This window comes from Mus pahari, chromosome X (assembly GCF_900095145.1).
Source record: "Mus pahari chromosome X, PAHARI_EIJ_v1.1, whole genome shotgun sequence".
In the NCBI taxonomy this organism is placed as follows: domain Eukaryota; kingdom Metazoa; phylum Chordata; class Mammalia; order Rodentia; family Muridae; genus Mus; species Mus pahari.
The window spans coordinates 42,375,087-42,382,225 of NC_034613.1; the positions used below are offsets into that span (position 1 = coordinate 42,375,087).

Consider the following 7,139-nt stretch of genomic DNA (forward strand, 5'->3'; position numbering starts at 1 on the left):
CTGTATAGCCCTGGCTGTCCTGGAACTCACTCTGTAGACCAGGCTGGCCTTGAACTCAGAAATCCACCTGCCTCTGCCTCCCAAGTGCTGGGATACTATGGCGTTGAGCAGGAGGTGACTGAACTTGGAAGGTCTAAACAAGGTCAAAATTAACATGGGCAAGCGAGGCATTCATCTTGGGCACAAAATCTGTTAGGGCACTAGAAACCTCAGAAATTAAGACAAATACCATCTGAAGAAAATGTTGGTAAGAAATCAAAATTCGTGTCAAAAGTGCAGAGTGTATGGACTGTCGGGGCAGACGGTCTTGTTACTGTCCAGCTCCCCCCTCTTACAGTATTTCATTAAATCTGATTTCTTCCTACTAAAAATGTTAACTAGCCGGGCGGTGGTAGCGCACACCTTTAATCCCAGCACTAGGGAGGCAGAGGCAGGCAGATTTCTGCATTCGAGGCCAGCCTGGTCTACAGAGTGAGTTCCAGGACAGCCAGGGCTACACAGGGAAACCCTGTCTTGAAAACAACGACAACAAAAAACCAAAAACCAAAAACCAAAAAAAAAGCTAACTAAGGACGGGGCTTGCTTTACTTTGCTCTAGTTCTTCCCCACTTCCATTCTGGGCCAGCACAGACTTGGGTAGAGTTGTTCGAATGATTACTTTTGCTCAGTTCAATTCTTTAAAAAGACAATGAAAGCAACACAGTGGTCTCCCACTCAGTCGTTCACGACACATTCAGACACGAGTGGCTCATAAGAAGTCATTTTGAAATTTTTAAATGTACTATTTAATATTTTCAGCCATTCTTTTTTTCTTTAATACCTATTAAACTATGCAAGCATTTGATTCTACATTTTAATTGAAAAGTAGAAAAAGCTTCTTTAGATTACTTTCATTATTTCCAAATATATTATATATATTTTTATTTGAAAAATAGATGAAGCCTCTTCAAATGTTTTCATTATTTCCATATATATAGTTATGAATTACTTTCCATGGCATTTTTTAAAGTATAGGATGTTTTAACCATAATAAAGAATAATTCATCCTTTTGATTTACATATTCATTCCTCTTATGCTATATCAATTTTTGTCTTGGCTTTTTTTTTATGCATGTGCATGAGGCCTTGTGAAGACCAGAGAACAAGCTCAGTGTCATCCAGAAATGTCATCTACCTCCACTGAGACAGAGATTCTCTCTAGCCTTGGTCTTGACAAGTAGGCTAGGCTGGCTAGACAGGGAGTCCCATGATCCACTTGTTTCAACCCCTCAACAGTAGGATTATAAATGCACTACCATGTCTAGCACTTTTATGATGGTTTGGGGGATCAAATCCAGGAACTTGTACTTTACTGACTGAGGCACCTTCTGGTTTGTTTGGTTTTGTTGTGTTGTTTGTTTATCTTGGGGGTTTTCTTTTTAGACTGCATTTCACATAGACAAGACTGACCTTGAACCCCTGATCCTCTTACCCCTATCTCTACTATGCTGTGCTTGCAGACATGCACGCACTGCTATGCTCAGAGATCCAAGTATACCTTAAATTTTACATTGCTTTAATGAAACCTTTAATTATCCAATGAAATATTACCACTTTTGGTTTGTTTTGAGACAAGACTACAGTTATGTGTTCAATGCTGGCCTTGAACTCACAGTAATTCTCCTTCCCAGTCTTATGAGTGTTGGGACTGTAAGTATGTGCCATCATATTGCTGCCAGTATGACTCAGATTCTACCCTCGAATATTGACATCAAGACAATTTCTTGGGCTAAAGATAAAATGGTAGAGTAGAAGTTTCTTCCATGCAACCTTGTGAATGAGAAACATCTGCCATCAAATCTGATAATGTATTCAGAGGAGAGAGCAAGTAGAGAGAACCAATAAAGGGTGACAGAAGTGCTAAAAGTACACAGAAGTCAAAAGGCCATGCAGAACTTTCCCTAGGGGCATTGCAGGTGAGGATGTGTTGTCAGTAGGCAGCAGGGATGAGAGAGGCTTTATATGTCCTCACACAGTGCCTGTGAACATCTGAATGGTTAGTAGCCTAACATTCCCTGAAAAAAGTGAACCTGAGTTAACAACACGTCTGGTGGGCTCCTAGGGTGAGGAGCAAGCCAGAGATTGGAAGAACCCTGCCTAGGACCTCGGGCCCCATGAGAAAGTGAGTTCAAAACAGATGACCCTCACATGGAGTCACTATGGTAAGCAAAGAGTGAACCTGAGAAAGCCACTGGACTTGCACCATGTGGCCCAGACAGGGAACATCCCTGAGATGACCACCAGTCCAGTATTGCACAGGCCTTGGTGGGGGCACAGACTATGTCCCTGAGATGACCCCTGCCTAGTTCTATAATGCACAAGTGGGGGGGAGTAGCACTCCTGAGACCACACCTGAGATGAACCCAGATACTCAGGACACAGGGCACCACAAAGAGGAGCAAGTAAGTAAGTGGTGGAAAATCAGAAGAAAAAAGAGAAACAGAAGGATATGTGTACAATGAAAAGAGGTAGAACTGGAGACTTGAGAGTAGTGAGGAACCGCCTGATGTAAGTAGCCTGCGATGCTACCCGAGATTTTGGTGGGGTCCTAGCCTATGCTTCCACTAGGGACCACGTCTGGGTCCATGGCCCTGCAGCAGCAGGGGTCTGTTACTACCAAAGGTCAGCTGAACATCCTGATCTGGGCTACTGCCCAGGGACATGGTGATGTCTGAGGGCTCTGCAGAACTGACCCCACCTGTCCAGCTGCATGTCTGCCTCACCACCCTAGTGCTTCTGACCAAGCCCCTGTTGTGCGACCATACTCCCTACATAGAAACATATAGGTCACATAGATCAGAACAGAGCTCTCCATGCTAATGAGGTATCTAGAGATCCTGAGGGTTTAGCCAATAAGCTTTTCTTCCTGGACATTACTTCCTGCAGAAGGTATTTAATCTCTGGTCCACCCTGAGGAGGTGGTATGAACCCATTTTCCACAATGAATAATCAATAAGCAGTTGGGAACCAAAGACTGTCTCTTTCATTAAGAACCGCTATGGGAAGCATAGAGAAAGCCTTCAACTACAGAGTCGCTCCACCACCTAAGGTTTCCCTCAGAAAGCCCCTCCATGCTTCCAGACTTGCCACCATGGGGCTAAGCCAGGGGCCCCACCCCCTGGCCCCTGGCTTGTCCTCAGTCCACAAAGGCTTCTTGCATTCTCAGCTCCTCTGCAACTTCCAACAATGTCTGGATGTCCAGGAGTCTGAGAACTCACCCCCAACCCCTGCTCCGGCCTCATGACAGGCCTTTGGACCCCTGACTCTCCATTCCCAACTCTTCTGCAAAGTTTCCAGCACTAACTGGATACCTCAGAGTCAGGGAAGTCCAGCTTCATCCTCCCATATGTTAGACTACGTTTCCCACCCCCTGTGTGGTATATTGGCACTTCCCTCAAGCTTAGCATCCAGTAGTGAAGCAGGGCAAATACAGTCTAGTATCTCTGCATTTTCCCTGCCCAGCAGAATTCCCATACCCCGGTGGTGGGATGAAGTGTAGAACCACAGAGCTGGTCCTGGATATGGGGTTTGCTGGTGAGCTAGCCCTGAGGGTCACGGGTGTAGGAAAGCTGGCCTTGCCTCTAATCTGCTGTGTGGTGGCTCAGATGAGGAAGAGATCAACTCCCCTTCCTTTTACCCTAGCCACGTGTAGCAGGCAGGAAAGCTGGCCCTGAAGGGATCATAAGAGAAGACCCTGTACTTCACCTGGGCACCACAGCAGAGCCCCTATGGCCCTATGACAGGGTTGTGGGTGAGCAGCCCCAAACGTGTGAGTGTGGGAGAGCTGCCCCTGCCACTTGTCTATTTGGAAGTGTGGGCAAGGGAGAGATGACCTTCCCTACCCTTTCCACTTGCCACCTAAGGCAGGCCAGAGAGCTACTCATGGGGTCATGAAAGCAGGAGAGCTGGCCCTGCCCCTCGCCTGCTGCAGCACTCGGGAGAGAGCCCTGAATCTCACCTGGGCATCACAGTGGGGCTGGCCCTGGACATGGAAGCTGCAGGTGAGCACAGGAGATCTGGCCCTGCCTCTGTCTGCTGTGTGGTGGCTCTGATGAGGGAAAGATGCCCTCCTCTCCTCCCTCAAATCTTGCTACCTATGGCAGGCGGGAAAACTAGCCCTGGGGTCATGAGAGTGGAAGAACTGGCCATGTCCTGCAATGGCCATAACACTTGGGAAAGTGGGTCCTGCGCCTTTCCTGGGACATCAGGGTAGAGCTGCTCCTGGTTGTGGGGTTTGTATGTAAGGTAGCCACAAAGCCATGAGAGTGGGAGAACCAGTGTGTTGACCAGCTCACATACCTTCAGACCCAGATCCAGGGATTTGAATTGGCCCACCCCAAGATCTACCCCATTGATGAACTGCTGGAGTGCTTGAAGGGGCCAGTCCTACAGATTCAAAACTACAGGATCTCCATGACACAGGACGGCAACAGGATAGCTGAGAAAGTTACAGTGAGGTTCCAGTACTGATTGTGTAGTAGACGCCAGAGGCCTGGTACTACACCAAGGAGTCACTGCAGTGAACATTTGTGAGCAAAGAAATGCTGACAGAAGCGTCTACTGTGAGACACACTGTTACACATTGCAGCTTTCACAATGAGATTTTTTTTCTCTGTTGGGGATGTGGAAGTTTGCTAGGGTGGAGGGTGAGTACAGGAGGAGAGGGAGAGGAGTGGGATTAGGGTGCATGATGTGAAATCTGCAAAGAACCAATAAGAAAGTTTTTTTTAAGGCCATGTAGAGAAAAATAAAAAAAAATAATCTATAGCTTCAATCCTGGCTTGGAGGTGGGAGGCAGAAATCTCAAACACAAGGCAAGTCAAGTAGACTTGATAGCACCTAACTGGCAGTCCTAGCTACAGGATTAACATGCAGTTCTCATTGGCCTTAAATCAAGTAGGAGGATTTGGTATGACTCTTATATGGCAGGCCACACTGGCAAAGAACTACACATGGGGGTTGGGGAATATAGCTTAGCTGGCAGAGTTCTTACCTCACATGCATAGAACTTGATTTCAACACCACATAAATGAGATATGGTGCTGCTCTTGGAAGATGGAGGGAGAAGGATAAGGAGTTCAAGGTCATCCTTAGTTATATATCAAGTTTGAGGCCAGTCCGGGCTATGTGAGACCCTGTCTCCAAAAATAAAACTAATTTTTCTTTCTTTCTTTTTTATCTTTATTCCTTTATATATCTTAGAGTGCAATAGCCACATGCCAACTGTTTGAAACTAAGCTACTACATGGACCTAAAACCAAGGAAAATCCAAGTCAGGAAGCCTGGCGACATCCTGCCTTAGCATCTAAATGAGAAACAGACAGGAGAGGTGACAAAGGTAAAATGTGAACCTGTTTATTCTGCATGTAAGAGAAAATGTTCTCATTATCCCTCTCAAATCTGTATTATTTTACTTTAAATGGTGACTTCTGTTTCCATGCATGTTTTAAAAATGACATCATTTCATTCTTTTTAGTGGCTGAATAATACTCTATCATGAATAGCACAATTACTTAATCTACCCACCTGTTGATGGACATCTAAGGTAGTTCTATGTCTTGGACATGAAATATAGTCCCAGGAGTGGTATAGCACATAATAGTCCTATTTCTAATTCTTTGAGAAATATCTGAACTGATTTCTGTAGTGGTTACATTAATTTACATTTTTACCAGCCTTCAGCCAGTCTAAGTCCTTTGCATTTTCGCATGACTGTTATGATCAATTTACTAATTTATGAATAAAGCTAATGAACCTTCACTATACCAATTCTGTAGACTCATTTTCTGAGTATTGCTACCATAACAATATTAAGTATTCCAATACATGAACATAGGCTATGTTAAATTTCATTCAGGGCTTCTTTAATTTCATGCAACAATGTCTTAAAATTTTTCTGTATAAAAGTTTCAAGCTCATTTGTTGAGTTTATTCTTATATATTCTATTCTTTTAATGCTACTATAAGTACTAGTTTTTATTTAAAATTTACTTTTAATTAAAATTTAATTATATTAATTATCCCTCTCTCCAAACCCTTTCATGTCATATCCCCATTCCCCCTTAAATTTATGGTCTGCTTTTCTTTATTATTGGTGTGTGTGTGTGTGTGTGTGTGTGTGTGTGTGTGTGTGTGTGTGTTTGGGGGTATGTACTTGTGAATGCATTTGCCTGTGATAGCCAGAAGAAGGTGTCAGATTTCCTGGATCTGGAATTATTAGCCTCCAGGCCATTGTGCACCACTCCTTGTGAGTACTATAAACTAAATTTGGGGCCTTCGGAAGGCTAGTACATGTTTTTGACCACTGAGACATCTCCCTCTGGCTCCAGAATTTAACTAACTAAGTAGCTAACTAACTCACTCTCTTTTTCCCTCTCTCTCATGGATTTCATTTCCTAGAAACCTGGTGATTTCACTTAATAGTCCTTTTTCATAGGAAAGGACCATATTTTTCTGTTCTTTGTGTACCTCCTAACCTTGTATTGAAAACTGAATGATTTAAATATTATAATATGACAATTCTGGAAATCCAGACCTCCTATGGGGTTAATTATTCTCTCTCTTTTTCTTACTTACTGTTGCTGTTGTTTGTTTATTTAAATGCTTTGCAAAAATGAATTCTGGTAAGTCTGTAATCTTCATTGTGTAAGGCCACTCAAGTTTCTGCCTGCTTAGCTTCACCGTCAGCTAATGTTTAATACCCTCAACTAGAAAGCTCCCAGGATATCAAATGTTTCACTGTGTTCTGGGAGATGATTTCAGTGCCTGGACACACAGTTTACAACTCTGACTCAAGGTCAGCCAGAGACAAAGATTGAGCAAGCTATCTGGGGTCCTTTTTAGGATTCCACATAGTTCTGAATCAATGAGTGGAATTCTATGTCTCAAGAGTATACTGAGACATCTCAAGTGCCCCTCTGTTGACCTCCTTTCTCCAGTTTAAGTTTTGACTGACTTTGCCTCTTAGTCCCAACTGTGAACATCAACTCAGGCCAGATGGCCACTTAATTTTCTTCCATAAATGATCCAGGGATAAGTAATCTCTCAATCTCTCTCTCTCTCTCTCTCTCTCTCTCTCTCTCTCTCTCTCTCTCTCTCTC

At 43.8% G+C, this 7,139-nt stretch overlaps 1 long non-coding RNA gene and 1 pseudogene across 1 annotated transcript in view; one reads left to right on the forward strand and one right to left on the reverse strand.

Annotated features, from left to right (window-relative positions):
• Positions 1 to 7,139, reverse strand: part of LOC110313332 — a 16,936-nt gene that overhangs the window by 895 nt on the left and 8,902 nt on the right. The window contains exon 2 of the long non-coding RNA XR_002380100.1: positions 3,407 to 3,409. This is a non-coding gene — a long non-coding RNA (uncharacterized LOC110313332). The remainder of the gene's footprint in view (positions 1 to 3,406; positions 3,410 to 7,139) is intronic.
• LOC115063232 lies at positions 1,934 to 2,052 on the forward strand (annotated as a pseudogene).